Source organism: Balaenoptera acutorostrata, chromosome 6 (assembly GCF_949987535.1).
Source record: "Balaenoptera acutorostrata chromosome 6, mBalAcu1.1, whole genome shotgun sequence".
In the NCBI taxonomy this organism is placed as follows: domain Eukaryota; kingdom Metazoa; phylum Chordata; class Mammalia; order Artiodactyla; family Balaenopteridae; genus Balaenoptera; species Balaenoptera acutorostrata.
This window is the reverse complement of record NC_080069.1, coordinates 35,972,990-35,984,459: the sequence shown is the minus strand read 5'-3', so window position 1 is coordinate 35,984,459 and position 11,470 is coordinate 35,972,990.

The window sequence follows — 11,470 nt, the reverse complement described above, 5'->3', positions numbered from 1 at the left end:
CTTTGGTGCTCCTTTAGGCGGCGCTCCGAATCCCCTCTCCTCATGCACCAGGAAACAAAGAGGGAAGAAAAAGTCTCTTGCCTGTTTGGCAGCTCCAGACCTTTCCCCAGATTTCCTCCTGGCTAGCTGTGGTGCACTAACCCCTTCAGGCTGTGTTCATGCCACCAACCCCAGTCCTCTCCCTGGGATCTTACCGAAGCCCGAGCCTCAGGCTCCAGCCCCCGCCCGCCCCGGCGGGTGCGCAGACAAGCCTCTTGGGCTGCTGAGTGCTGGTCAGCACCGATCCTCTGTGCGGGAATCTCTCCGCTTTGCCCTTTGCACCCGTGTTGCTGTGCTCTCCTCCGTGGCTCCGAAGCTTTCCCCCTCCGCCAGCCGCAGTCTCCGCCCTCGAAAGGGCTTCCTAGTGTGTGGAAACATTTCCTCCTTCACAGCTCCCTCCTACTGGTGCAGGTTCCCTCCCTATTCTTTTGTCTCTGTTATTCCTTTTTTCTTTTGCCCTACCCAGGTACGTGGGGAGTTTCTTGCCTTTTGGGAGGTCTGACGTCTTCTGCCAGCATTCAGTGGGTGTTCTATAGGAGCAGTTCCACGTGTAGATGTATTTCTGATGTATCTGTGGGGAAGAAGGTGATCTCCACGTCTTACTCTTCCACCATCTTCTCCTCTCTCCCCTGTATTTAATTTCAAATTCCACTTGTTCATTGGTAGTGTATAGAAAAACAATTGGTATTTATATATTAACCTTGTATACTGCAACCTTGCTATAATTGTTTGTTAGGTCCAGGAGACTTTTTTGTCAGTTCTTTCAGATTTTCTACATAGAAAATCATGTCATCTGTGAACAAAGATAGTTTTATTTCTTACTTCCAAATCTGTATCTTTTATTTCCTTTTCTTGTCTTATTGTATTAGTACGACTTCCAGTATGATGTTGAAAAGATGTGGTGAGACGGGACATCCTTGCCTTGTTCCTGATCTTAAATAGGATCTTGCTATTAGGTATGATATTATCTATAAGTTTTTTTTGGATGGTCTTTATCAAGTTGAGGAAATTCTCCTGTATTTCTAGTTTGCTGAGAGTTTTTATCATAACAGGTATTGGATTTTGTCAAATGCTTTTTCTGCATCTGTTGATATGATCATGTGATTTTTTTCTTCCTCAGCCTGCTGCTGTGATAGATTGTGTTACATTGCATTGATTTTTCAAATGTGGAATCAGCCTTGCATAATTGGGATAAACCTCACTTGGTTGTGGTGTATAATTCTTTTGATACGTTATATGATTCAATTTGCTGATATTTTGTTGAGAATTTGGCATTTGTGTCAATGAGAGAGATTGGTCTGTAATTTTCTTGTAATTTCTTTGGTTTTGGTATTAGGGTCATAGAACAAATTAGCAAGTATTCCCTCTGCTTCTATCTTCTGGAAGAGATTGTAGAGGATTGGTATAATCTCTTCCTTAAATGTTTGATGGAATTCATCAATGAACTCATCTGGGCCTGGTGGTTTATGTTTTGGAAGGTTAGCAATTATTATTTTTAAGAAATTTATTATTTATTTATTTTTATTTTTGGCTGCGTTGGGTCTTCGTTGCTATGTGCAGGCTTTCTCTTTGTTGCAGTGCACGGGCTTCTCGTTGTCATGGCTTTTGTTGTTGTGGAGCATGGGCTCTAGGTACATGGGCTTCAGTAGTTGGGGCTTGTGGGCTCTCGAGCACAGGATCAGTAGTTGTGGCACGTGGGCTTAGTTGCTCTGCGGCAAGTGGGATCTTCCCAGACCAAGGGGAACCCATGTCCCCTGCATTGACAGGCAGATTCTTAACCACTGCACCACCAGGGAAGTCCCGTTTAGTAATTATTGATTTAATTTCTTTAATAGACTTAGGCCTATTCATATTGTCTATTTCTTCTTGTGTGGGTTTTGGGCAGATTGTGTCTTTCAAGGAACTGGTCCATTTCATCTAGGTTATCACATTTGTGGGCATAGAGTTGTTCATAGTATTCCTTTATTATCCTTTTAATGTACTAGGGATCTGAAGTGATGTATCAACTTTTATTTCTGGTATTAGTAATTTGTGTCTTTTTTTCCTTAAACTGGCTAGTGGTTAATCAATTTTATTTATCTTTTTAAGGAATCAGCTTTTGGTTTCATTGTTTTTCTCTTTTGACTTCCTATTTTTAATCTCATAGATTTCTATTTCTTTTCTTCTGCTTACTTTGTTGTTTTTTTTAATTAAAAAAAATTTATTTTGGCCGCACGGCTTGCAGGATCTTCCCTGACTAGGGATCAAACCCTGGTCCCCACAGTGAAAGCACCAAATCCTAACCACAGGACTGCCAGGGAATTTGTTCTTCTGCTTACTTTGGATTTAATTTTTTCTTCTTTTTCTTGTTTCCTAAGGTGGAATCTTAGATGATTAGACTTTTTTTCTTTTCTAATGTATGCATACAAGGCTATAAATTTTCCTCTGAGCACCATTTCCACTGCATTCCATGCAGTGGAAGTTGTATTTTCAATTAGTTCAAAATATTTTAAGATTTCTCTTGAGATTTCTTCTTTAACTCAGGCATTATTTAGAAATGTATTGCTTAATCTCCAAGTATTTTGGAATTTTCCAGCTATCTTTCTGTATTGATTTCTACTTTAATTTCATTGTGCTCTTAGAGCATACATTGTTTGATTTCTATTCTTTTATATTTGTTAAGGTTTTTTTTATGACATAGAATATGGTCTATTTTTTCAATGTTCCATGTGAGCTTCAACGAATGTGTATTCTACTGTTGCTAGATGAAAGAGTCTATCGACGTCAATTACATCCAGCCAATTCATGGTGCCGTTGAGTTTAACTATGTCTTTACTGATTTTCTGCCTGCTAGATATGTTCATTTCTGATAGAGGGCTGTTGAAACCAGCAACTATAATAGTGGATTTATCTATTTCTCCTGGCAGTTCTATCAGTTGTTGCCTCATGAATTTTAATGCTCCTTTGTTAGGCACATGCACATTAAGAATTGTTATGACTTCTTGGAGAATACACCTTTATTGTTATGTAAATCCCTGTTTCATTCCTTATAATTTTCCTTGCTCTGAAGTCTGCTCTGTCTGAATTAATACAGCTACTTCAGTATACTCTTGATTAATGTTAGCATGGTATATCTTTCTCCATCTCTTTACTTTTAATCTATATGTATCTTTATATTTTATTTATTTATTTATGGCTTCTTTGGATCTTTGTTGCTGCGTGAGGGCTTTCTCTAGTTGCGGCGAGTGAGGGTTACTCTTCATTGTGGTGCATAGGCTTCTCATTGTGGTGGCTTCTCTTGTTGAAGAGCACAGGCTCTAGGCATGTGGGCTTCAGTAGTTGTGGCTCACTGGCTCTAGAGCGCAGGCTTGGTAGTTGTGGCGCACGGGCTTAGTTGCTCCGTGGCATGTGGGTTCTTCTAGGACCAGGGCTCAAAACCGTGCCCCCTGCATTGGCAGGCAGATTCTTAACCACTGCGCCACCAGGGAAGTCCATATGTATCTTTATATTTAAATTGTTGTGAACAACATATAGTTGGATCTTATTTTTTGATGTATTCTGACAATCTCTGTCTTTAAAATGGTATATAGGCCATTGACTTTTAAATTGATTATCAATATAGTTGGATTAATATCTACTATATTTGTTACTGTTTCCTATTTATTGCCCTGTTCTTTGTTCCTATTTTTGTCTTCCATTCTTTTTCTGCCTTTTGTGGTTTTAATTGAGCCTTTTATAATTCTCTCCTTGTTAACATATCAATTATACTTCCTTTATAACTTTTCTAAATGGTTGCCCTAGAGTTTGCAACTAATTGACATTTATAGCTAATTTTACTACTACATTTTACAACTAACTCACGTCCACTTTCAAGTAGTGTTTTGTAACATCATGGGTAGTTCAAGTACGTTATAATAACAAAATGTTCCCAATTTCTCCCTCCTGGCCCTTGTAACATTGCTGTCATTCTTTTCACTTATATATAAGTTATAATCATTGAGTATATTGCTGCATTATTATTTTGAACAAACTGCTATCTGTTAGATCAAATAAGAATAAGAAACAGAAAGGTTTTTAACATTACCTATTCCTTTTCTAATGTCCTTCCTTTCTTTATGTAGAAATGAGTTTCTAACATATATAATTTTCCTTGTCTTTGAAGAAATTTAACATTTCTTGCAAGACAGGTTTTCTGGCAACAAATTTCCTCAATTTTTGTTTGTTTGGAAAAATCTTTATTTCTCCTTCACTTTCAAAGGATAATTTTGCAGGATACAGAATTCTAGGTTTCTGGGTTTTTTCTCTCAACACTTTAAATATTTCATTTCACTCTTTTCTTGCTTGCATGGTTTCTGAGAAAGCAGATGTAATTCTTATCTTTGCTCCTTTATGGGTAAGGTATTTTTCTCTCTGACTTCTCTCAAGAATTTTTATTTATCTTTTATTTTCAGCAGTTTTAGAATGGTATGCCCAAGTGTAGGTTTTTGGAATTTATCGTGCTTTGTATTCTCTGAGATTTCTGGATCTGTGGTTCAGTGTCTGACATTAATTTGAGGAAAGTTTCACTCATTATTACTTCAAATACTTCTTTTGCCTCTTTTTCTCTTTCTCCTCCTTCTGGTATTCCAATTGTTGATATATTATACCTTTTGTAATAGTCCTACACTTCTTGATATTCTATTTCATTTTTTCAGTCTTTTTTTTTTATCTTGGCTGTTTAGTTCTGGAGGTTTCTATTGATATACCCTCAAGCTCAGAGATTATATCCTGAGCCATGTGTAGTCTACGAATGAGTCCATCAAAGGCATTCTTCATTTCTATTACAGTGTTTTTGATCTCTTGCATTTCTTTTTTTTAATTCTTTCTTAGAATTTCCACCTCTCTGCTTACATTATTCATATGAGCTTTTATGTTGCACACTTTTCCCATAAGAGCCCTTAGTATATTAATTATAGTTAAATTGCTGGTCTAATAGAAAACAAAATTATGGTTACCAAAGGCGAAAGATTGGAGGGAGGGATAAATTAGGAGTTTGGAGTGAACATATACAGACTACTATATATAAAATAGGTAATCAACAGGACCTACTGTATAGCACAGGGAATTCTACTCAATATTCTGTAATAAACTATATGGGAAAAGATTCTGAAAAAGAATGGATATGTATAATTAAATCACTTTGCTGTACACCTGAAACTAAGACAATATTGTAAATCAACTATACTCCAATATAAAATAAGAATTTTAAAAATTGCTGGTCTGATAATTCTAATAGTCCTCCTGTATCTGACTCTACTTCTGATGCTTTCTTTTTCTCTTCAAGCTGTGTTTTTTTGTTTTTTGTTTTTTTCCATTTAGTATGCCTTGTAAATTTTTGTTGAAAGCTAGACATGATGAACTGCGTATAAAGAACTCTGGTACATAGGCCTTTAGTTGTGTCGTAGTGAAGTGTAGGGGAAGGGGAAGTGTTCTAAAGTCCCATGATTAGGTCACCGTCTTTCGGTGAGCCTGTACCCCTGAGCTGAGTGTTTCACAAGTGCTTATTAGTCCCTTTCTCCACCTTAGGTGGGTCAGAATGACTAGAGGAGGCTGGAGTTGGGTGTTTCTCTCCCCTCAAGGCAGTTAGATTCTAATAGAACTTCAACAGGTGAGGCTCTGGCAAAATAGTTTCCCTTGAGGGCAGACCTTGTTAAGAAGGACAGAGTGTTCTGGCTTATTTCAAAATGGCTACTTTCTCCCTTTCACTTCCTGAAAGATGAGAGGATTTTTCTCCAATCTTCACTGTGAGGTAAAACTTACAAAAGTTTGGGCACAGTCCCCTAAAACTGAACCCCCTGACCCTGGAAGTTTATAAACTTGCAGACTTGTCTATACTTAGCCTCTAGCAATTTATAATTTACAGTTCAGATTTTTCTACCCCAGTGTTGGTTCCCACAGAAGTTTCTGCTCATGGGTCTCTGTTCTAGTAAGTTGTGATTCTCTGTATCCATCTGTCTGTCTCGTCAATTTAGGGGGCAGTGGCTTGTTCTGTGACTTCAATTCTTTGATGTATTCAAGGAGGGTTGTTGTCTTTCAGCTTCTTCATCTTCTTACTTGTTGTTAAGATGGAGTAATAGCTTCCAAGCTCCTTACATGCCGGACTTAGACATATCTCCGTATTTTTTTCTTTCTTTTTTTCTTCCTTTCTTCTTTCCTTCCTTCCTCCCTCCCACCTGCTCTCTTTCTTCCTTTCTTATTCAACTGCTCTCTGGCACTACAAGATGTTCCAGGCTAATCTTATATTTTCCCTATATTTCGAACTCTAATCTAGCACCACATGGTCCATTATACCACTTCCCTTCTTGCCAATTTGTAACTTGTTTCTCTGACAGAGGGAAACCTCTTATAACCTACAATATATTACTTATTTGTTAAACTTTCTTATACATATAGCTTCAGAATTACTAATCTGTACTCCTGTTAAAAACAAATTTGCCAACTAAAGTACATTGATGGAATATGGTTCATTTTGTCTTTCACCTTAGCTAGACAAAACATTGTTTTCTAGAGTTATATAGATCAGCTCCTTCCTTCCACATCATGTCCATTGTGGTTATGTCATTTGTCATAGTCTACTTTCCGTCCTAAGTTCCCTTGACTCCAGGTTCATTTTTAAAATTTGCAAATAGTAAAAAGTCACTCTTAACTTGTGTACAGTTTTTTTTTAATTAATTTATTATTTATTTATTTATTTATTTATTTTTGGCTGTGTTGGGTCTTCGTTTTCTATGCAAGGGGTTCCTCTAGTTGCGGTGAGCGGGGGCTACTCTTCATCGCGCGGGCCTCTCACTGTCGTGGTCTCTCTTGTGGCAGAGCACAAGCTCCAGATGCGCAGGCTCAGTAGCTGTGGCTCATGGGCCTAGTTGCTCTGCGGCATGTGGGATCCTCCCAGACCAGGGCTCAAACCCGTGTCCCCTGCATTGGCAGGCAGACTCTCAACCACTGCGCCACCAGGGAAGCCCTTGTGTACAGTTTTATGAGTTTTCAGAGATGCATAGAGTCATGTATCCCCTACCACAGTACCATGCAGAAAAGTGCCATCACACTAAAAATTCCCTTGTGTGACACTTCTCTTGTCAATGACTCTCCATACTGCCAATCCCTGGCAACCACTAATCTGTTCTTTATTTCTCTAGTTTGTCCTTTTACAGACTGTCATGTAAATGAAATCATAGAATATATAGACTGCGGTGTCTGGCTTCAATCATTCAGCAAAATTCATTTAAAATTCTCCCATGTTGATAAATCAACTATACTCCAATAAAAATTAAAAAGTAAAAAATAAAATAAAATTCTCCCATGTTGGGAATTTCCTGGTAGTCCAGTGGTTAGGACTCTGCTTTCATTGCTGAGGGCCCAGGTTCAATCCCTGGTTGGGGAACTAAGGTCCTGCAGGCTGCGCAGCCAAAAAAAAAAAAAAAATCTCCCATGTTGTATCTATCTGTAACTCATTTTTATTGATGAATAGTATATCATGGTGTAGATATAACAAAGTTCGTTTGGCTGAAGGACATTTGGTGGTTTCCAACTTTTGACAATTATGAATAAAAACACTGTACTGTAACAATCACATACAGGTTTTTGTGTGATAATAAGTTTTCAATTCACTTATGAAAATATTTTCTTTTAGTTGCCTTATATGTCTATTCTTTTGCAGATATACTGTTTGGACTACTCTAACTTGAAGTCTTGTAGTGTGAATCTCTCAATTTTGTTCTTCTTTTGCAGAATTGTTTTGCTATTCTAGTTACTTTGCTTTTTCATGTAAATTTTAGAATCAGCATGTTACAAAATTGATGAGATTTGGGAGAATTGGCATCTTAACATTTTAATCCATGGAAATGGTATATCTCATTTAGATCTTTGATTTCTTTCATCTGTGTTTCATAGTTTTCAACATACAGATCCTGCACATATTTAGATAGTTTTGCACATAAATATTTTCTTCCTTTCTTTCTTTCTTAATGTTATTGCAGGTAGATTTAAAAAACATCAAATTCCTGTTGTTCATTGCTGGTATATAGGAATAGGATTGACTTTTGTATATTAGCCTATTATTCTGCAAACTTGCTTATGAGTTAGAGCTTTCTTTCCTTCTTTCTTTTATTTTATTATTTATTTACTTATTTTTGGATATGTTGGGTCTCTGTTGCTCACAGGCTTTCTCTAGTTGCAGCGAGCAGGGGCTACTCTTTGTTGTGGTGCACAGGCTTCTCATTGTGGTGGCGTCTCTTGTTGTGGAGCATGGGCTCTAGGCACATGGGCTTCAGTAGTTGTGGCTCGTGGGCTCTAGAGCGCAGGCTCAGTAGTTGTGGTGCATGGGTTTAGTTGCTCTGTGGCATGTGGGGTCTTCCCAGACCAGGGATCGAACCCGTGTCCCCTGCATTGGCAGGTGGATTCTTAACCACTGCGCCACCAGGGAAGTCCCTCCTTCTTTCTTTCTTGGTAGATTATTTGGCATTTTCTACTGACATTTTCTACATACACAATCATTCCATCTGCAGATAAAGACTTTGTCTCTTCCTTTCCAAACGATATTACTTTTATTTCTTTCTCTTGTCTTCATGGCTAGGACTTGGAAGATAATGTTGAATAAGCGTACTGAGATATCATTGCCTAATCTCTGATTTTAGAAAAATTTTAATCTCTCACCATTGAGTGTGATGTAAGCTATAGGTTTCTGTAAATACCCCACATTAGAAGTTCCCTTCTATTTTTAGTTTGCTAACAGTTTTTAATCATGAACAATGTTGAATTTTATTAAATACCTGTCCTGCATCTATTGATATAATCATATAGCCATTTTTATTTAGTCTATTCATATTATGAATTACATTCATTGATTTAAAATATATTTTGTTGTTGTGGTGAGGTATACAAAACATATAACATAATTCTAATTACTCAGCCATAAAAAAGAATGAAATAATGCCATTTGCAGCAACATGGATGGACCTACAGATTATCATACTAAGTGGAGTAAATCAGACAAAGACAAATATCATATGATATCACTTATATGTGGAATCTAAAATATGATACAAATGAACTTATTTCCAAAACAGAAACAGACTCACAGACATAGTAAACAAACTTATGGTTACCAAAGGGGAAGGGGTCGGGGGAGGGATAAATTAGACGTTTGGGATTAGCAGATACAAACTACAATATATAAAATAAACAACAAGGTCCTACTGTATAGCACAGGGAACTATACTCAATATCTTGTAGTAAACTATAATGGAAAAGAATATATATATATATCTGTATCTGAATTACTTTGCTGTACACCAGAAGCTAACGCATTGTAAATCAACTGTACTTCAATTTAAAAAACTTGCAATTCTAACCATTTTTAAGTGTACAGTTTAGTACCAATAAATATATTTACACTGTTGTGCAACCATCAGCACTATCCATCTCCAGAACCTTTAGTCACCCCAAACTGAAACTCTGTACCCATTAAACAATAACTTCCCATTCCTCTCTTTGCCTAACTTTTTGTAACCACTATTCTACTTTCTGTCAGTGTAAATTTGACCATTCTAGGACCTCATATGAGTTGAATCATACAATATTTGTCTTCTTATGTCTGGCTTATTTCACTTAGCACAATGTCCTCAAGATTCATCCATATTGTAGCATGTATCAGAATGTCCTCCCTTTTTAAGACAGAATAATATTCCATTATATGTATATGCCACATTTTGTTTATCCATTCATCCATTGATGTATGTTTGGGTTGTTTCCAACTTTTGGCTCTTGTTAATAATGCTACTATGAACATGGGTGAACAAAAATCTGTTTGAGTCCCTTTCAATTATTTCAGGTATATATCTTGAAGTGGCATTGCTGAATCATAGAATAATTCTATGTTTAATTTTTTGAGGAACTGCCATACTGCTTTCCACAGTGGCTGCACCATTTTACATTCCTACCAGCAATGTACAAGAGTTTCAGTTTCTCCACATCCTTGCCAGTCCTTGTTATTTTCTTTCTTTCTTTCTTCCTCCCTCCTTCCATCCCTTCCTTCCTCTCTGTCTTTCTTTCTTTCCTTCTTTCTTTTCTTTTCTCTTTCTTTCTTTCTTTCATCTTCTTTCTTTCTCATATCCATCCTGATGAGTGAAAAATGGTATCCCATTGTGGTTTTGATTTGTATTTCCTTAATGATTAGTGATGTTTAAAATATAGTGTATTAAGAGAAAATTTGAAGTATAGTAAGACCAACATATCACAAAACAATTGTCCTTGGAAAGATAGTTTATTACTCAAAGTTCCCAAGAGGAAGGGGCAGGTCACACCTTGGCCATGGCAGGGGTCACATGGGGAAGCACCAGCGTCAGTCAGAAGGCAGAGGAAAGGAGTGAAAGTGGGCAAGAGCATTTATTGTGGTTTCCACGGGAAGGAATGAGAAGACAAGGTAAGCAGGTTTAGGATTGGCTAGTTTGAATAATTTCAGAAAGCTTTGGGGCATAGGGGCTGCCCCTAGTTGTCTGATACCTGGTCCTGGGGTGATTAGTATAGGTAGATAGTGGCTCAGAGTGTGAGAGCCTGTTTAAGGAAGTGGTTGGAGATTGGTTTGTGTTTGCAAAGTGTGCTCCTGAGCAAGTTGTTTACTATCTCAAGGAAACGGCTAAACCTGGAGGGTTAGTCCCTCCAGGGCCAGCAAAGTCCCGGATGCCAAAACATAAAAATACAGAAAATAAAAGACGTGGTTATTATAGATGTTGAGCATCTTTTCATGTGCTTATTAACTATTTGTAAATCTTCTTTGGATTAATGTCTATTCATGCCCTTTGTCCATTTTAAAATTAGATTGTTTTCTATTTTGTTGTTGAGTTATAGGAGTTCTCTGTATATTCTGGATATCAATTCCTTATGTTATATATAATTTGCAAATATTTCTTTCAATTTGTGTATTGTCTTTTTACACTCTTGGTAGGGTTTGATGCACAAACATGTTTAGGTTTTATTGAAATTCAGTTTATCTATTTTTCCTTCTTTTGTCTGTGCTTTTTGTGTCATATTCAGGAAATCATTGCCAAATCCAATGTCATGAAGTTTTTTTTTTTTTATGAGAAGTTTTGAACATCCTCCTCTGAGAACTTAAGATTTTTATTTAAATAAGATTTTTTTTTTTTTTTTGGCTTTGCCACGCAGCTTGCTGGATCTTACTTCCCCTACCAGGGATTGAACCCAGGGCCCCTTCAGTGGAAGTGTGGAGTCCTAACCACTGGACCACCAGGGAATTCCCATGGAGGTTGTTTCCTATATTTTCTTCTAAGAGTTTTATAGTTTTAGCTTTATGTTTATATCTTCAATTCATTTTAATATTTGTATGTTATGTAAGGTAAGGGTCCAACTTCATTCTTTTGTATGTGGATATCCAATTTTCCCAGCAACATTGTTGAAC